This window comes from Schistocerca cancellata, chromosome 6 (assembly GCF_023864275.1).
Source record: "Schistocerca cancellata isolate TAMUIC-IGC-003103 chromosome 6, iqSchCanc2.1, whole genome shotgun sequence".
NCBI classification, from domain to species: domain Eukaryota; kingdom Metazoa; phylum Arthropoda; class Insecta; order Orthoptera; family Acrididae; genus Schistocerca; species Schistocerca cancellata.
Genome location: NC_064631.1, coordinates 376,647,674 through 376,669,005, shown reverse-complemented (window position 1 = coordinate 376,669,005; position 21,332 = coordinate 376,647,674). Strand labels below are relative to the sequence as shown.

The 21,332-nt window shown below is 41.5% G+C and overlaps 1 protein-coding gene and 1 pseudogene across 1 annotated transcript in view; both read right to left on the bottom strand.

Annotated features, from left to right (window-relative positions):
* LOC126088337 (uncharacterized) overlaps positions 1-21,332 on the bottom strand; it is a 377,050-nt gene that overhangs the window by 267,537 nt on the left and 88,181 nt on the right. The window lies entirely within an intron of this gene.
* Positions 1,950-2,068, bottom strand: LOC126089775 (5S ribosomal RNA; annotated as a pseudogene).

The window sequence follows — 21,332 nt, the reverse complement described above, 5'->3', positions numbered from 1 at the left end:
CCCTAAAAATCTTTTTCAAGGCTTCGTTGCACGTGTTCAGTATGGAGTCAAATAATTTGTTTTTATGAATGTACCAAATTCCACACTTGCAAGATTTGACAGACAAGTTTTTCGAAGGATGCAGTTTACGTAACTGCGACCTTGCTCATTAGCTTTGTAAAAACATTCCTGTCTGTCCTGTTTGCACCCACCTTTCCCTCACACAACATGCATCTACATTTTACAGGTTTTTCTGAATTATGATACTGTTTTTTTTTCAGATTCCTTAAATTCTCATCTTTCCTTGTCTCAAGCCACAAAATGAATTATTAATGATTTTTCGGAGTTATCACTTGAGCTTTCCACTCGAAATCGTTAATGCCTTTGAGAGTTCTAGTTTGATTTTGACCCTGAAATGATGCTGAGCATGTAGTAGTAAAATCAAAAGAAGTTGCAGAACAATTTCATACATAGATTCTGTCTCTGTCTCTGTTTTCGAAAGCAAGTAAATAGTTTCTCGGTGTGGCTCAAGGGGCCACATCGCAGCATGTGATTATAGGGACCAACTAAAACGTGTCTTCAGTCCTTCAGACTATCCATCTGAAGGACGACCCAGAACCACGACAACATACGAAAACACCGAAAAAGTGCTGTGTATAATTTTTTCACTATTGGCGATTACAAGTGTATTGAATAGATGGCGCCACTTACGTATCGAAAGAAATATGAAAAATTTCTCTTGAATTTCTGTAATCGGTTAGCTTTGTGTGATTTATGTACAGCATATTTTGAATGCTACAAAAATCAAATGCGAAAATGAATGCCTGAACTACTTCAAATGTATGTCAAGTGACTTTGTACGTCGACGTATGCTTGTTAAGAAGAGAGTCCATCACTTCAGATCTTAATCGTTCATCTCAAAAAGGTTTAAACAGTGACTACGAGTAAAGCACCAAATGGATAGAAAAGTCAAATTTGCAAAAGAAAATCCTTCACTCAGGCAATCTTTTTACCAAACAAGTGCATGGAATTAAGCCGAGTTGTTCCAAAATGCACTGTGTTCATTATATTTCTCACCATTGACTACGTAGATGTAATTTACATTGACTCCCTCCGACCTGGAAAAGTAACGAAGTTTGAAGTTAGAAATATTCTGAGACGAATGCAGAGGCGTAGACAGATACTTTGCCGACCTTTTTAATGGATCTTTGTGACTGTTGCAGGTACAAACGAAAGGTGCGAGTAGAAGACAATAAAGCAAGCAATAGATATAGATCCGGAAACCTATGACTTCCCGTCTATGGCGTATTACGATTGAGTACATGAACAATTTGCAACTGGAGATACACACTTGCGAAAAAGCAAATTACAACAAGTGTTCCGTTTGTGTGAAGGCAAGCTTCAGCATGTCTCCTCATCGTAGCTCCTCCACGTTAAAAACCCCAGACGTGTTCAGAGTGCGTTGACAAATATCCACAATTCGTTCCCGGAGTTCATCGACACTATCAACCGGGCTGGAATGTGTCGAAGCTTTTAACTATCCCCACACAAAGAAATTCGAAGGGCTCTGGTTGGGTGACGTGGGAGCCCATGCTATTGCCGAGCAACGACCAATACACTTGTTGTCGAAGGTGCGTGTTACGTATTTCCGAACAGCTTTATAAAGTGTGGCAGTGCATCATCAGGCATGTACCACATACACATCCTTTCACATTAGGGAACATCATCCAAATAGTTGGTTACTAAAAGCTAAAACTAAACCCCCGTCTGAACAGGCCTTGGAAGGCCCAACGGTACCGACCGGCCGACATGTCATACTCACCCCATAGGCGTCACTGGATGCGGATATGGAGGGACATGTGGTCAGCACACCGCTCTCCCGGCTGTATGTCAGTTTACGAGACCGAAGCCGCTACTTCTCAATCAAGTAGTTCCTCAGTTTGCCTCACAAGGGTTGAGTGCTCCCAGCTTGCCAACAGCATTCGGCAGACCCGAATGCTCACCCATCCAAGAGCTAGCCCAGCCCGACAGCGCTTAGCTTCGGTGATCTGACGGGAACCGGTGTTACCACTGCGGCAAGGCTGTTGGCAAATAGTTGGTTAGCTCTTGCGTAATTGCACCTGAACATACGCTGTATACAGCAAACCACTGATTTCTGAAACTGTGTTTATTGATGCGCAACGGTGATATTATCTTCAGCTATGGCGTACTGTGGTTATACAGGGCGGGGAAAATAAAAACTCCCTGGAGACCCAAGCTGCAGGGAACAAAGAAACACTGCAGAGGAAACCGACTATAGCAGATGTTGAAAGTGACCACCATTCACCTCTTGGCACTTCTGGACCCTGCTCAGCAAGTCGCTGAAGGCGGACCGACGCTGGACTGCTGGAATTGCTGCACTCTCATCCGAAATGTTCTTCTACAGTTATTGAAGACTATGAGTATTATTGCGACACACTATAGACCTTATGGCTCCCTATACAAAAGCAAACGCAAGCTGACAGCTGGTTTTAATGCACGAAAAACAGGCACTCGGTAGGGACGCATGTGCAGGTCCAGCTGGAGTACTCGCCCGCATGACCGGCGTGATACGCCGGTCTCTTGTGAAAGGCGTCGGGTTGATTTGGTAGGACTGTGAATCATTTTCTGGTGAACTGAAGCCACATTCTCTGACGTGTGGGCCCGTTTCGGAATGTTTTTTGAGTTTTTCAAAACATATTCTGTCTGACGCCGTTATCAGACTAATGGTTGCGTGGCACCCTTTGATGGCACTTTGACATCATTAAACTTCTCAGTAAACGACTGACCACTCCATTTCCACTACTCTGTTGTCACGAAACTTCCCGCAGCGAACACCCGCTTGCCCAATGTGAGTGCCATCGTCCCCTTCGCATTGCTCCACTCACACTGACACAGCGCATACTGCGCTCTGAACTGGTTTGGAACTCGTGGTGTGCACGTCACGGGGAGTGGTTATATGTATACATTCAGGGCCACTCTTTTCCACTCGTCCGGACCACTTTTATTTGACACTTCATGTGTGTGAGGTTGGGCGTGAATGTGAAGCCAGAAGGTAAATAGTACTAAACAGCTGGGGCAGTTAAGTAGCCACTCAAGGGCTAATCGTCTTGTGCGATAGTACCGGACTTGTCTTTCCATCGTAATAAGTTCTGAACTGTGTTTTATAATGCATTATTCTATTTGTACATCTACAACTACATCTACATACATTCTTGACAAGCCACTGAATGGTTCGTGGCGGAGGGTGCCCTGTACCACTAATAGTCATTCCTCTTCCCGTTCCACTCGCAAATAGGGTGATGAAATAACGACTGTCTGTGCCTCCGTGCGAGCCCTGATCTCTAAGATCTTATCTTCGTGACCACGTTGGTGGTAGTGGAATCGTTCAATGTCGCCTTCCGCCCAATGACTCCCGTTTGACTTCCCGGAACATCTCCCCAACACTTGCCTGTTGCTCGAACCTCCCGTTAACAAATCTAGCAGCACGCCTCTGAATTGTTTTGATGTCTTTCTTCAATCCGATCTCGTGCGGATTTCAAACATTCGAACAGGACTCAACAGTGGTTCGCACTACTGTCTTATATGCTGTCTCCTTAACAGATAAACCACACTCTCCTAAAGTTCTCGCACTAAACAATTCGTCTTCCGTGCTAAAAATCCTTACACGCACGTTCCATTGCATATAGATTTACAACGTTACTCGCAGATATTTAATCAACATGACTGTGTCCAGCAGCACACTATCAATGCTGTATTCGAACATATGGGTTTGTTTTTCCTATTCATCCGCTTTCAATTACGTTTTTCTACGTTTAAAGTTAGCTTCCACTCATCACACTAACGAGAAATTTTGTGTGTCTCACCTTGTATGTTCGTACGGTCACTCAACAATACCTTTCAGTACACCACAGCACCATCAGTAAACAGCCGAAGAGTACTCACCCTGTCTGCCACATCATTTATGTACATAGAAAATAACACCGGTCAGATCACACATTCCTGGGGCACTCCAGACGATACCCTTATCTCCTATGAACACACGCAGTAGAGGACAACATAATGAGTCCTGTTACTTAAGAAGTCTTCGAGCCACTCACATATCTGGGAACCTATTCCGTATGCTTGTACCTGCGTTAACAGTCTGCAGTGTGGCACAGTGTGAAATGCTTTACGGAAATCTATGAATACGGAGTCCGCCTGTTGCCCTTTACTTATAGTTCGGACGATATCATGTGAGAAAAGGCAAGCTGAGTTTCGCACGAACGACGTTTTCAAGAACCGAGTGGTCTGTTCACAGAAGCATTTTCTCTCTGAAGGAAATTTATTGTATACGAACTTGAAATATCTTCAAGGGTTTTGAACCAAACAGATGTTAAGGATACTAGTCTGTAATTTTGCTGACCACCTGCACCTCGAACTCCGCACCCAATGACGCCTTTGGGCGACCGGTCAGTACCATTGGGCCTTCATGGCCTGTTAGGGCGCACTTCAGTTATAATGCATACAGTAGAAGGTACTGCCTTTAGACATAAATATAGAGCTGCTGTCTTAGTACCCATCAGAAGATGGATACGTAAAATTTTTTTTAAGGTCACTTACTTGTTTCATTGTCCTGCACTCCCTCATTTGTGCTTTTAATAATCAAACACCCTGTAGAATCGTATTCCAGGGATCGAACAGACTTTCTACAGTACACAACATCACTTGTCAGTCTGAAAGTGGACACCTACAACACAATTGTCTTTTTTTTCTTTTTACGTTTCTTGTTAAAAAGTTACGTACTTTAGTTTCTATAAAAAGTCAGAAGTCACACTACCTGAAGGACAAAGGAAAGGAGATTAAGGGTTCACGACATGTTAACAACGAAGCCAGAGACGGAGCACAAAATCGGACTCGGTAAGGAGGTCGAAGGAAACAGGTAGTGCACGTGAAGCGATTTAGGGGAATCGCGGGATGGTCCCTACACTTAGCTCCGTCCGTCCAGATCAGTGTTGAATTGATGGCGGTAGGCAGTCAGTGTGCAGACCAAAATTCCCTTAAACCACGAGTCGCAATGTGTGCGAGTGTTGCACGCTAGTGTTTCATACGCAGCCTTTGCCACCCACCTTTTGTTGGCCATCGAGCTGGCATTCTGGATGAATCCGCCTCTCCTGCAGGCTCCCAGTGTAACCCCCTTTATAATGCAGTAAACAAAGTCTCATTTTGTTTCCATTAGTGTCTCTCAAGCAAGTCTGACACAGTTACCCATTCCTTCCTGACCACATTACATTCGGTGTACCACAATATGTGATCAAAAGTATCCGGACACTCGAAAAACATGTATTTTTCACATTAGGTGCATTGTGCTGCCACCTACTACCAGGTAATCCATATCAGCGACCTCAGTAGTCATTAGACATCGTAACAGAGCAGAATGGGGCGCTCCGCGGAACTCACGGACTTCGAACGTGATCAGGTGATTGGGTGTCACTTGTGTCATACGTCTGTACGCGAGACTTCCACACTCATGAACATCCCTAGATCCACTGTTTCCGATGTGGTAGTTAAGTGGAAACGTGAAGAGACACGTGCAGCGCAAAAGCGTACAGGCCGACCTCGTCTCTTGACTGACAGAGACCGCCGACAGTTGGAGAGGGTCGTAATGTGTAATAGGCAGACATCTATCCAGACAATCACACAGGAATTCCAAACAGAATCAGGATCCACTGCAAATACTTTGTCAGGTAGGCGGGAAGTGAGAAAACTTGGATTTCATGGTCGAGCGGCTTTTCATAAGCCACACATCACGTCGGTAAATGCCGAACGACGGCCCGGTTGGTGTAAGGAGCGTTGGACGATTGAACAATGGAAAAACGTTGTGTGGAGTGACGAATCACGGTACACGATGCGGCGATCGGATGGCAGGGTGTGGGAATGGCGAATGCCCGGTAAAAGTCATCTGTCAGCGTGTTTAGTGCCTATAGTAAAATTCGGAGGCGGTGGTGTTAAGGTGTGGTCGTGTTTTTCATAGAGCGGGCTTGCACCCCTCGTTGTTTTGCATGGCACCATCGCAGCACAGGCCTACCTTGATGTTTTAAGCACCTTCTTGCTTTCCACTGTTGAAGAGCAATTTTGGGATGGCGATTGCATCTTTCAACACGATCGAACACCTGTTCATAATGCACGACCTGTGGCGGAATGATTACACTACAATAACATCCCTGTAATAGACTGACCTGCACAGAGTCCTGATCTGAATCACAGAGAACAACTTCGTGATGTTGTGGAACGCCGACTTCGTGCCAGGCCTCACCGACCGACATCGATACCTCTCCTCAGTGCAGCACTCGGTGAAGAATGGGCTGCCATTCCACTAGAAACCTTCCAGCACCTGACTGAACGTATACCTGTGAGAGAGCTAGGTGTCATAGAGGCTAAGGGTGGGCCAACACCATATTGAATTCCAGCATTACCGATGGAGGGCGCCACGAACTTGTAAGTGATTTTCAGCCAGGTGTCCTGATACTCTCGATCAAATAGTGCATGTCTGAAACCCCTAGATAACATTTCGTTGACCTACAGGAAAACTAAAACAAAAATAGTCGATGTTTCAGCCAAAAAACTTTCATTACCAGTCCAATAAATGTTCACAAACGTTTCGCATTTTCGAAAAAAATTAGCTTACAATACACGGAAATTGTACTGATGTCAAGTTGTGCTAATGATATGAACAAGTTTTGAATTTTTTCTAAAACAAGCTCTAAATTTCTGGGACTACATACATAGTTTTTGTTACCTAAAACAGCTGTCTGAACCGCTTTTATTCGTTAAATGCTTTTCTGGTTAAACATTAAACAAGGCTGAATGAGACAGAGGTCACAATGCAAGTAGCGAGGATATGCTATAGAGGTGAATAATTTTTTGATTGCATCTGGAGAGGCGTCACAATTTAGTGCATTATACTCTTCGGATTATGACGTAATCACCTGTTGATACACAAATGGCATTACGGGAAGTCAGTCCATCAGAAAACTGCAATGTTTCCATCGCTATAAGGTCAGTTACGATACACAGTGAGGTTCGAATACTTTGAGCACTGACGCCACTCAGAGTCCTATTAATAAAAGCAGCGGTAGCTATTAGTGATATTCCTGCTTCATATTGAAGGGAGGTAGTGCCCATCCGGAGTGACATGGACGTTTAACATTGATATATTGTGGATGAAACAACTTTATGAAATTACGTAAATACTTTTCGTTGTTAATGTAATTAACTGCTTTAGAGTCTGTTCTCCAGAGATGATTTCGCTGTTTTGCTGTTGAAGTCTGTAAAAAAGTACTCCTGTTAGGCATGTAGTACACAGCTGCTCGCTTGCGTAAGTGGTTCAGTGTCTTTGATCACGAACACGTGTAATAACATATCTTTAGTCACAATTTAGTGCATTATACTCTTCGGATTATCTTGTTCAATCTCAGCAAATCGATTTCTTTGGATCTGCATCACCATTCATAAAAGAACATGACCAAAAGGTATATGTCCATAGTCGAAGACCGTATTGTAGAATTATTACGTGTGTTATACCCTGTTACAGAAATTCTACGTTTTCAGACCGTGTTGCGAGACATAGCGCATCACGCTTGTAAACCAGTTGAAAATAACGTAAACTATCCGAAATATCGACCGCTGCGTTTGAACAACAAGCAGGGTATGCCTCTTTCACACACTTCGGGAACAATTCATCTGCTAAAGGTTCATACCGACAATGGCTGCTATAGCCAGTATCAGAAGTGACAAGAGAAACAAGGGACGGTTAAATATTTCGTGTAAGTGAAACTGAATCTAAAATCACCTTATATAGTCACATGTTCAATACTGATACTTCAGCAAGTATTCTTAAGTTACAAAATTATCTAAGAGCTAAACAATTCGTTGCATACAGGAATCCTTACTATAACGTTATTACACGCAGTATTGTTTGATATTCAAGGTTGGCAATGACGAATCACAACGCACTAATGGGAAGAAGTATTCACATTTCCACCGATTCATATCTACGAAGTCCAAGAGCCGGTATGAAGGGCATATGTAGTATTCTGGCGATCTTGGAAATTCTTTGCTGTTGGCCTAAGAAAGCGTAAATACTACATAGTTCAAAAGTAAGATATTTTTTGGGAAGTTATTTTATACTGAAAACCAAACAGATTAGTCCCAAACTGTGGATATCTGCTGTTTTCATATTATTTTGGAAAGAACAACAATTCCGTCGTTCTATATACGAGCATACTCACTAGTTTTTAAAATAATTAATTGTTTGGACCAGTCACAGCAATTTCAAAAAGAAATTCTCCATTTCGTCTGTCATCGTTCAACCCTGGATCGTAAAAGAGATGGCGTGATTCTTCCTCACCAGCGTGGAAATGGTACAATATGACCAAAAACGTCAATTTAGCTTTGAAACAGGTGTGACTTTTGTGTGAAATTGTTTTCATGTTAGCTATGGTCAAAGTGGATCTGAAGACGGCTGTGGAGAAAACGTAATAATTAACTGTTCGATACCTTCGTAGTTGCAGCGCCACAGCTCTAAAAAGGGAGCTTTTGCATTAACCCAGGTAATTTTCCAACAACAAGGACTAAATGTTCTTTTAAGAGCAAGGACAATACAGAGTCCATTGGAATGGGGAATCATCGTAATCGGCTCATTCAGAAATAAATGAGTGTTGCGATGAACAGAAACATAAATGAGTGTGTGGAGTGCCACTGATTCCAAATTTGTGTGTCTGAGCAATCACAGAAAGATGACAGAAACTGGAAATATACCAAAGTGACCTTGAGATGCAGACCAATACCAAGTCAGCGACCTTTCACTGAAATGATCGAACAAGCACGTTATATCGGCGTGCTATATCGGTTCGTCGTGAAACGGCCCTAATATCAGGCTCAACAGCGCAATCTCGGTGCGATATGATCCTTTCACACGCACATGAGCCAAGTGGCGTAATGCCCCACTTCCTACATCGCTGCATTTGTCGATGATACCTCTGATTGCAGCAACTAGTATGTCCAGTAGTACGGAACGTACAAAATAACTGCTTACGGAAGTTTCGTTTTATCTTACGTTAGTTGTTTTACGCTAATCCTGTCGTAGATATAATCTTTATTCTAATCGTTACTCATATTAATGTTGTATATCTATTTAGTGTCGAAAATTACGTGTTAGATCTTTGAAATAACCATTGCCTACATTCAAAGCTTAAACAAATTTTGTTCCATAATAATCACTGAGAATTTCAATATTTGTTCAAGCGATTTGCTATAACTATCATCATTGTTGATACATGTAAGTAGCCAAGTAGAAGATACGGCGAGAAAAGGTTGCGTTGAATTAATTAATTAGAAAAAATCACCCATTATAACATTCCGTGAGTTAAAGAAATAACTTTACTGACAAAAAATAAACATTTTGAAACTTGATACTGTCAGTCTGTCACACATGCAATGGACGTGAAACACCAGATGGAAAATTTGGAAATCTGTGGTAAGTTCTTATGGGACCAAACTGGTGACGTCATCGGTCCCTGAGCTTACACACTACTTAATCTGACTTAAACTAACTTACGCTAAGGACAACACCCACACCTATGCTCGATGGAGGACTCGAACCTCCGACGGCGGCAGCCAAGCAGACCGTGACAAGGTGCCAAAGAGCAGATGAACGGAATGGTTTTTGTATTGAAAACAGTGCATAAGATGAACATCAACATAAGTAAAACAGGATATTGGAACCTAGTCGAATTAATTTATGCGTTTTTTTTAGGAATTACATTAGGAAAAGGCACTCTTAAGGTTTGAAGTTCATATAAATGTAATGCTGGATGTATCAAAATTAACTAGAATGGCTGAAAATATATGATTATGGAAGCAAAAACTATCGCGTAACGTGTGTGCAAACAAAGTGTTCGCGAGATAAGAGCGAATGCGTGATTACAAGTTGCTACCGACTTCACTAAGAAATATGGTCTTAGTTAATATAAACGTATTTGAAATTTAAATAAGTCCCGTCATACCGGGTTCAAATTTCACGCAAGTCTTACATTAACCATAAATACAATACTGCTGTAGAATGCTCCCTGTTACGAATTACTGTACACTCGTATCCGTTAACGATGCGCGACATGTTGTTGTCACGTCTGAATACAAAACTGCACTCGTCTCTGGATTGACTTAAGGTTTCTTTCAAACACCACTGCACCAAGACTAATTCCCTGCTCCAATTCTTTAATTGCATCAGTTGGATTTCTCTAAACTTCACTTTTGAGATGACCTCAGAGAGAAAAACCCTGGTGACGGGAATATGGTGATCATGGAACCAAGGTGCAGCTTCTGTTCGACCTATTCATTCTGGATCATATTAATCGGCAAGAAAATGTATCGCTGCCCTACCATGGATACGACAGTTCCCGTACATGTACTACGAGTGATCTTTGAGCTCAGGTTAAAAGTGTACTTCATCGAAGAATTTACATTTCAAATACATTCGTACTAACCATGTTTACCGGAGCGTTTGTACTTCTGTTATCGGATATATTCCTACATGTCAGCTTTCGCCTTTACTTTGGTTACATCCCTATTCAACACGTTCACGCCTGCGCCCAGAATTCTGTTTTTCGCAGTCGTGTGGTGAGCCTATTTTAGTGGTACCCTGCATCTTACGGCGCTGCTTTTTCTGTTTCTCACCGTGGTGCGGTGGTCGTATTCATAACCCCTAGGCCATCTTTTTAATATACTGATCTTTCATTTTGAAAGAAGTTTCTTTTAAAATACGAGAGATAATAAAAAATAATTTTATAAACTTCTGACTGGTTTGGTTTGATGCGGCCCGCCACGAATGCCTCTCCTGTGCCAACCTCTTCATCTCAGAGTAGTCCTCAATTATTTGCTGGATGCATTCCAAACTCTGTATTCCTCTGCCGTTTTTACCCTCTACCGCTCCCTCTAGTGACATGAAACTTATTCCCTTATGTCTTAACAAATGTTCTATCATCCTGTCCCTTCTTCTTGTCAGTGTTTTCCATATATTCCTTTCTGATTCTGTGCAGAATCTCCTCATTCGTTACCTTATCAGTCCACCTAATTTTCAACATTCGTCTGTAGCACCACATCTCAAATGCCTCGATTCTCTTCTGTTCCGGTTTTCCTATGGTCCATTCTTCACCACCATACAATACTGTGCTGCAAACAAACATTCTCAGGAATTTATTCCTCAAATTAATCCTATGCTTGATACTAGTAGACTTCTCTTGGACAGGAAAGCCGTTTTGACCAGTGCTGGTCTACTTTTTATGTCCGCCTTTCTCCGCCCGTCACGGTTTAGTTTGCTACTTCGGCAGCACAATCCCTTAACGTCATTTACTTTGTGACCATCGATCCTGATGTCAAGATTCTCGGTGTTCTTATTTCTGCTACTTCTAATTACTTTCATCTTCCATCAATTAACTCTCAGTCGCGATTCTGTACTCATTAGGTTGTTCATTCCACTTAGCTGATCTTGTAATTCTTCTTCACTTTCACGAGGATGGCAATGTCATCAGCGGAGCTTATCATTGATATACCTTCTCCTTGAATTTTAATTCCACTCTTGAACCTTTCATTTATTTCCGTCATTGCTTATTCGATGTGCAGATTGAACAGTAGGGGTGAAAACTGCATCCCTGTCTTACACTTCTTTTTAATTCGAGCACTTTTTTCTTGTTCTGTCACCCTTATTACTCCCTGTTGGCGCTTGTACACGTTCAATATTACCCGTCTCTCCCTATAGCTTACCCCTACTTTCCTCAGAACTTCAAATATTTTGCACTATTTGACACTGTCGAATGCTTTTTCCATGTCGATAGATCCTATGAACGTATCTTGATTTTTTTGTCTTGCTTCCATTTTCAAGTACAAGACCTGATCTGCATCCGATGCCTTTACCTTTCTTAAAGCGAAACTGATTGTCGTCTAACACATTCTCAATTTTCTTTTCCATTCTCCTGTATATTATTCTTATCAGAAACCTAGATGCTTGCGCTGTTAAGCTGATTGTGCGATAATTCTCGCACTTGTCAGCTCTTGCAGTCTCCGGAATTGTGTGCACTATATTCTTCCGAAAGTCAGATGATATATCGCCAGACTCATACATCCTACACACCAACGTGAATAGTCGTTTTGATGCCACTTCCCCAAATGGTTTTAGGATGTCTGATGGAATGTTATACACTCCTGGAAATTGAAATAAGAACACCGTGAATTCATTGTCCCAGGAAGGGGAAACTTTATTGACACATTCCTGGGGTCAGATACATCACATGATCACACTGACAGAACCACAGGCACATAGACACAGGCAACAGAGCATGCACAATGTCGGCACTAGTACAGTGTATATCCACCTTTCGCAGCAATGCAGGCTGCTATTCTCTCATGGAGACGATCGTAGAGATGCTGGATGTAGTCCTGTGGAACGGCTTGCCATGCCGTTTCCACCTGGCGCCTCAGTTGGACCAGCGTTCGTGCTGGACGTGCAGACCGCGTGAGACGACGCTTCATCAAGTCCCAAACATGCTCAATGGGGGACAGATCCGGAGATCTTGCTGGCCAGGGTAGTTGACTTACACCTTCTAGAGCACGTTGGGTGGCACGGGATACATGCGGACGTGCATTGTCCTGTTGGAACATCAAGTTCCCTTGCCTGTCTAGGAATGGTAGAACGATGGGTTCGATGACGGTTTGGATGTACCGTGCACTATTCAGTGTCCCCTCGACGATCACCAGTGGTGTACGGCCAGTGTAGGAGATCGCTCCCCACACCATGATGCCGGGTGTTGGCCCTGTGTGCCTCGGTCGTATGCAGTCCTGATTGTGGCGCTCACCTGCACGGCGCCAAACACGCATACGACCATCATTGGCACCAAGGCAGAAGCGACTCTCATCGCTGAAGACGACACGTCTCCATTCGTCCCTCCATTCACGCCTGTCGCGACACCACTGGAGGCGGGCTGCACGATGTTGGGGCGTGAGCGGAAGACGGCCTAACGGTATGCGGGACCGTAGCCCAGCTTCATGGAGACGGTTGCGAATGGTCCTCGCCGATAACCCCAGGAGCAACAGTGTCCCTAATTTGCTGGGAAGTGGCGGTGCGGTCCCCTACGGCACTGCGTAGGATCCTACGGTCTTGGCGTGCATCCGTGCGTCGCTGCGGTCCGGTCCCAGGTCGACGGGCACGTGCACCTTCCGCTGACCACTGGCGACAACATCGATGTACTGTGGAGACCTCACGCCCCACGTGTTGAGCAATTCGGCGGTACGTCCACCCGGCCTCCCGCATGCCCACTATACGCCCTCGCTCAAAGTCCGTCAACTGCACATACGGTTCACGTCCACGCTGTCGCGGCGTGCTACCAATGTTAAAGACTGCGATGGAGCTCCGTATGCCACGGCAAACTGGCTGACACTGACGGCGGCGGTGCACAAATGCTGCGCAGCTAGCGCCATTCGACGGCCAACACCGCGGTTCCTGGTGTGTCCGCTGTGCCGTGCGTGTGATCATTGCTTGTACAGCCCTCTCGCAGTGTCCGGAGCAAGTATGGTGGGTCTGACACACCGGTGTCAATGTGTTCTTTTTTCCATTTCCAGGAGTGTATATTCCTTCTGTCTTAGTGGATATTAAGTATTCGAAAGCTCTTTTAAATTCTGATTCTTGTACTGGACTGTTTCTTCTATCACGTCATCAGAAAAGCCATTCCCGTCTTAGAGATATTTATTCTTTCCACCTATCCGCTCTCTCCTGCATTTAACCCTGGAATTCCCATTGCACTCTTAATGTTACCACCCTTGCTTTTAATTTAATCGAAGGTTGTTTTGCCTTTTCTATGTTCTGAGTCAGCCCTTCCGATACACATTTCTTTTTAGATTTTTAAATTTTTCATGTAGGCTTTTGACCTGAACTTCATTTTCATTTATTTCGTTCCTAAGCCGCTTATATTTCCGTGTTCCTGTGTTTCCGTGAACATTTTTGTACTGCCCTCTCTAAATGGCTCTGAGCACTATGGGACTTAACATCTATGGTCATCAGTCCCATAGAACTTAGAACTACTTAAACCTAACTAACCTAAGGACAGCACACAACACCCAGCCATCACGAGGCAGAGAAAATCCCTGACCCCGCCGGGAATCGAACCCGGGAACCCGGGCGTGGGAAGCGAGAACGCTACCGCACGACCACGAGATGCGGGCATACTGCCCTCTCTCATCGATCAACTGAAGTTATTCTTCCGTTACCCACGGTTTCCTCGTAGTTACCTTCTTTGCATTTATGTTTTTTTCCCCAACTTCTTTGTTTACGCTTTTTAGAGATGTCCATTCCTCTTCACCTGAACTGCCTTCTGAGCTATTTCTTATCACAGTATCTACAGCCTTTGAGAACTTCAAGCGCATCTCTTCATTCTTTGGTACTCCTGTATCTCACTGCTTTGCGTGCTGACTGCTCCTGACTAGCCTCTTAAACTTCATCACTGTCACATTGAGACCTGTGCCTGTAGCTGCTCCTTGGAACATCTTAGAATCCAGTACCTGATTTCGGTATCTGTGTGTGACCATGATGTAATCTAACTGAAATCTTCCCGTAACTCCAGGCCTTTCTCAAGTATACATTCTCCTTTTGTGATTATTGAACATTACATTAATCACCGATTTGCGATGTTTGTCCAGAAAGCCCTGTCGTTGAAAAACTGGATGTACGACTGTTCGTTGCGCCTGTGTGATAGGTAATACATCATACGTGAGCGTATTTCTTGTATCATAATTGACAGCGTGAGGCACCGGTGGTACACTACGATCGATAGGAGGGTCTAGCTCAAACAACCGGTAGTATATACGGCGACGTGAACGTGTGACATGAAGTGAATTTTCCGCATCATAATATACACTACAGTTTAAAGAAATAAATGCCTGTCAACTTGCAACAGTGTGTCGGAAGATGACGAAATATAACGAGAAGGAAAACAGCACTAATAGCTGTGCGCCACAAGGAAATATGTCATCCGCAACGGCAGCAACAGCAGAAAACGGTGCCGGCGCGGCACGCGGCCAGCCCAGGCAGCGCAGCGGGCTTTGACAAAGTGCCCGCCCGCTCTCTCCGCTGAGGACAAACGGAAGGGGCGGCGGTGCACCAGGCGCCCAGAAAAACGACCGAGGGCCGATGTGGCGGTCGAGATTTTGGGCGTCCTCCACGAGGCAAGAAACTGACTTATGTCCTGGCGACGAATCAAACACGATGGGAGCTGTATGGAAATGAGACGTGAATCGGAAGTAATATCACAGGCCACATTTTTGCATAATGTCTCCCCATTTATAATGTGGACGCTAAGTTTAAATCATAAGAAATCGATGCAATTTCTGCAATAGATATGTATTGCGATCATTCAGTGCTGGCTCCTTACTGTGCTGACTAGCTGTAGTTTTACGTTCTTGTAACGTATTTCTTCTTATTTACTAAAAAAATCTATTGCAACTGTTATGTATCTCATAAGTATGGTTTCTTTAATGCTGGTCTTCTTCATTCCTCGAGGGTAGAGTTCTTGCAACCACTCTCGTCATTTTAGTTCCCTGTTAGTCCGTTTCCGGAATTCTCCGACGTAATTGTCGGCTTTCTTTAATACTGTCAGTTATAGGTCGGCCCCTGTCCTCCTCGCCTGTCGTAACATTTTGAATATTTCTGAATTTTATGCATTAAACAATTCTCGTTAACTGTCCTTAAAAGCGTACTCTTCTTTTCCTAACAGATTTCTCATTTGAACAACCTGTATTTTACTGTCTTTTTCTTACAGAACATAACTACTTACCCTCTTACCTCAGGGTCTGTTGTGGCAGCTAGAGTTGCGTGCATTTCATTGAATACAGGTTTTCGGACTTTATGACAGTGTCTGATTTTGACACCAGGTGACCACAACCACTTGTTTTAGACTCTATAGCACAATTTGTGTGTTATTTACAACATCTTTTGTAATTACTGCTATTCCTGGTAGTACTATGCTGCAACAGAAGTACACAACACTTCTAGTCGTCGAGCTCTGTGATTCTTGGGCAAACATCATCTGCTCAAATTACATGTTGTTAGCTTGTATACGATCGGATACCTTGTATTTTCAGGTTCGCGAATCAAATCATTTCTAAGAGCAGCTAGTTACACCGATCTCAGTTCTTAATCATTTATAGAATATTTTATTCCACCAATCTCTTTACCGAATACATTCTGCGACGTAAGTTGAAGACTGGTATTTAATGAGCTAGTTCCATGCTTTTAAAATCAGTCTCGCTTACCTTTTCTATCTTCCGTCCGGTAAATGTCCCATTAACACTCTCTTTCTTACTAGCGTGTTCCTTTCGTGTACATCCTGCGCAGATTTTACGAAGTGCCTATTTTTCTCTATTATATATCTGTTATGTTTATAACAATTGACAAGTACAGGAGACGGTTTGGAGCATTTAACAAATTAAGGATGACAAATACATTCTTCATAAAAAAAAGACTCCTTAGGTTTACTTGGTGTGTAAGGAAACATATATCGCTAACTATGTCATTACCAATAGGAAGATGTCATCGCAAACAAAAGGTTGTGTCTCTAGCGGAGGTGGTATATCAACAGGTAACTTTTTGCAAATATCAGGAGTACATTTATCACTTATTTAACAAACAAAGTCGTGAACGGATTTAAGTTTTTTATTTTTATTTTCAGATGTGGTGGAACGGGTCCCTCTGTTCTCCACGCCCGCACAAACGGACCTACTCTACGCCAGCGATTCCTACTGTCGTCAAGGAATGTAAATCTCACGATGATTCTTAGAAGATCTAAACCCTTCATCTAAAAACAAAAATAAAAAGCTTACATGTCATAACGACTGTGTTTATTAAATAAATTATAATAACAGATCGATGTTTTTCCTGGAACAATGTTCTAAAAAATTTAAAAATACATTCCCTAACAACGTGCCATAAAATGAGAAGTAATGAAAAAGGAAATAAAGAAGTGTTTAAAATGTACTTATTATAAGAAGAGAGTAGGCTATAATATCTCTTTATCAAGGAAGGTTATCTGCTTACCTACAAGAACAAGAAATTAGCGAAGATATTAATGAGGAATGGAAGGACATTACAAAAGCTGTAAGAAATTTAGCTAACGAAGTGTTAGATAAGAACAAAATACCGGAAGAATATGGAATGAAGAAATTGCAGACACAGTAACAGACAAGAAATTAACTCATCTACAAGCGTTACAACAATAAATGGACGAAGCAAGAAGGATATACAGGGAAAAAATGAAATGAAAAATGTTGTAAGGAATCTTGGACAAATTTATAGGTACTGTGAAGAGAATGCACATGGAAGACAAATGATGTTTAAGCATATAGACGGTGAAGAAAGAATGTAGCAAATATAAATATAATCGAAGGAGAACTATGGATGCAACGTTATAGAGTTTGTGGTCTAACACCACCCAGAAAAAGTAGAAGAAAACTAAGAGCCTCTTTATGGAAATGTAGATTCCATTACCTACAGGAATTACAAACAGCATTAAAAGGAGTGAAGAACAGGAGGGCTACAGGATAAGGTGGAGTAAATGCAGAATTATGGAAATATGCGAGCCCAATACTCAGTCAGAGATATCTCGATCGATTAATAGGTGTTGAAGCGGATGTCATGTTCCAAGATAAATGGGCGGTATCCAATTTATGCCTATAATTAGAAAAGGAGCTACAAACAGGTGTGAAAATTAGAGGGGGCTAAGTGATTTGTATACAGGATATAAATTATATGCAGTAATATTAATCAAAAGAGTGTGAGTCATCACAGACGTCCTATTACTACAAGAACAAAATAATTTTAGAAAGAAACAATCTTGTACAAATGCGACTTCCTCAGTTAACACTCGAACGTCCAGACGGGTCAAAATGACCCTTTTCGGCATTTAAGTTTTGAAGAATGATTCAAGCGACATTCACTTTCGTGACATTTATTTTTTTGGCATGCACTTTCATTATATTATAAAACAGTGCATTTCGCATAACTGATTATCTCTTTTTTCGAGTTTTACCTTTAACGCCCATAGGGGTCATACTGACCCCTTTAGAAAAAAGCTATAATTTTGTTTGTAGTTTTGCCATACATTTATCTGATGCATTCTCAAGCCTTAGCTACTTTACTCTGTAGTGCAATAATTTACTTTCGTTCATATTACTGCCGTATGAAATGATAACAATGGACTCGGTTCACCATTGTTCGTTATTCCCTTGTAAGAATCAGTCTTTCAAAGGTGATAGTGAGCTCAAGATTGAAATGAATCGGAAAGAGTATTTACGAGTTAAGAGATTATTGCAGAGTTACAAACAGTTATGGAGTGTGATTCAGATGGTGGCGAACTTTTTTCTGACGATTGAGAGGAAGAGTTTTTACCGCATTAAGTGAAGATGTATCATCTAATATTAATGATTCTGATCCTTTAGATACAGATAATGGAAGTTTACAGTCTAGTAAGTATATTATTATTATTGCTGCTAATTTATAATCATCATATTCTTATTTACATATAATGTCACTTCACTTAATTTAGATTTTATGATGGCTTTCTTACATTTGTTCTATTATTACTGCTCTTTAGGTCGAGAAGAATCATGTAACAGAAGAGGATATAATCCTGTTACGCGGAATGTAGAACAAGTGACTGCTGCTTCTTCGTCTGGTGAAAGACATAAAGAAGTTGCATCTGATGGAACAGTCTGGATAAATGTAAGTGATGAACTTGTATCAAGTGCTTGGCACTTGTTCATATAACCAAACATATCTTGAAATGTACTATACCAGAGGCACACAGTGCACTAGGAAATGTCAGCTAGTCAATGACCACGGAAGAACTGAAATAATTTATTGCAGTTATTGATGTTCATAGTGTGAGTGGTTGCCGAAGTATAGACCTTCAAAGCTTATAGTCAGATTCCTGGGGCCTATTATTTTGTGTGGAAACCGTGAATAGAAATCGATGCTGTGAAATCATGAGATTCCTGAGGTTCGGCGAGAAGTCTACACGCTCTGTACGATCACAGAATGATAAGTTGGCATTGGTTTTTGCTGCCTGGAACAAATTCATAGAAAATTGTACAATGTGTTACAATCCTGTAAGTGATATAACAACAGACGAGCAGCTCTTTCTAAGTAAAACTAGGTGTCCATTCACACAATTCATAGCTTCGAAGCCTGACAAGTAAGGGCAGAAATACTGGTTAGCTGTAGATGTTGAAAGCAAGTACATACTCAATGGTTTACCTTATCTTGGTTAGGATGCTTCACGATCCCAACACGAAAGAGTTTCAGATTATCTAGTGATGGGTCTTATGGAACCATTTCTGGGAAAAGGCAGAAATGTCAATACAGACAGTTACTTCACTTCACTCAAACTAGCCAAAATATTGAAAGAAAAATTAATCTTCATTACAGGAACATTAAACAGAGCAAGAAGAGAAATACCACTTACTCTGAAGTCCTTGAAGAGTACTCTGTATTCCATAAAAGTTTTAAAACATGATGATACTTCCTTGACAGTCTCTCAAGGAAAGAAAGGAAAAAATGTGCTACTAATGTATTCGTATTTCCTTTATCCTAGTGTTACCATAAATACAAATTAGAGAAAAACTCTGCAACCTGTATGTTATTACAACAAAACAAAATTTGTGGTTGACATACTAGACAAAATGACGAGGCAGTATTCAGTCAAGGCTTCCTCAAGAAGACGGCCAGTGCACTCCTTCTACAATATCCTTGACCTAGCAGGAATAAATGCATATATAGTACTTAGGGCTATTACTGGAAAGAAGATCAACTGAAGACGTTTTATTCAGCAGCTTGCAAATGAATTACCATCTGAGTACGTGAATTGTCGCTTTCCTCGTATGAACACAGACAAGTATGAAAAAAAAAAATGAAAATGAAGATGAAGACGATATGCCACAGAAGCGCCGTAAATATCAAGTTCTCAAATTCTGCAAATGTAATAAAACTATTTCCAAGTGTAGTGTTTGTAAGAAGATGGTTTGTGGAAAATGTACAAAGGAAACTGAATACAATTGTGTCAACTGTGTAGAACAGTGAAGTAACTGAAATTTCTGTATACATGAAAAGTTCAATTTTTTTTATTAATTTAGAATAAAGAAAAGCCTGTCATTTACTTACACTTGTTTGGGTGTTACCAGGGAAATTTATTTATCTGTCGATAAATAGTACAGTTTGTGCCTGTTCTTTTTATTCATAACTCTGTATCTGAAATGTCCATAAATCTTGTAAACATTAAAATATAATAAATGCTTAAAATTTCGAATTAATAGTTCAGAAAACTTTTTTAAATCGTAGGGGTCAAATGATCCCTCTGGGCGTTCGAGGGGGCAGGCAAAATCTGGCCGTCCGAGTGTTAAGCAGTTTATAGAAAAGAGAAGGGAATAAACAGTGAATCTCATGTAGCTTTTATTGATTACGATTCGACAAAGTAAGCAGAGAAAAATTATAGGAAATCATGACTTCAGGAGGACATCCGAAGCAGCTGATTAAAGTATTAAAATGTGTACATAAGAAACCACAGTGTGAAGCACAGTTGTAGCTTGTTTCCTATTTTGTTTACTTTTTATATCGACGTTCTAATTAAAGAATGGATATATAAAATTAACGGAGGAATTTGTATTGCACTAAATTTTAGGCTTGAGACGATGTTATTTCCTGATGATCAGAATATTATGAAGAATACTGAAGATCTGTAAAGAGCAGTATACATGTTACTCAAGTAGACAAAACATGGCCATCCTCAGCTAGTATATTGTTAGAACCAAAATGCTAATCTGGGACGCTATGTTAGAACAAGTGACGCGTTTTAATTACTTAGGAACACAAGTCAGCTAGGAACATGAATAAGATTTTAAAACAAATTACCCCTGTTCCAAACATGCGGTGCAATAAATATAAGCCTAAAAACCAAAACTAGAAGAGAAACACGAATGAAGTTCTAGAAATGAATGATTTGAGAAAAGCAACCAACCAGTTGCAGATATAAAGGTTTCTTACCAGCTATTGACCATAGTTTCAACAGCTGTATAACTGCCTTCTTCAGAAGTACGCGGGCACATAAAATCACATGTACTTCTGAAGATGGCAATTCTTCAACTGTCTAAACCATGGTCAAGGGTTCTTTATAAACTTTTATACATGCAATTAGTTGGCTGACTTTCTGAAATCATTCATTTACATTCACCGTTGCAGAATAACAGCCACGTTTAAAAGT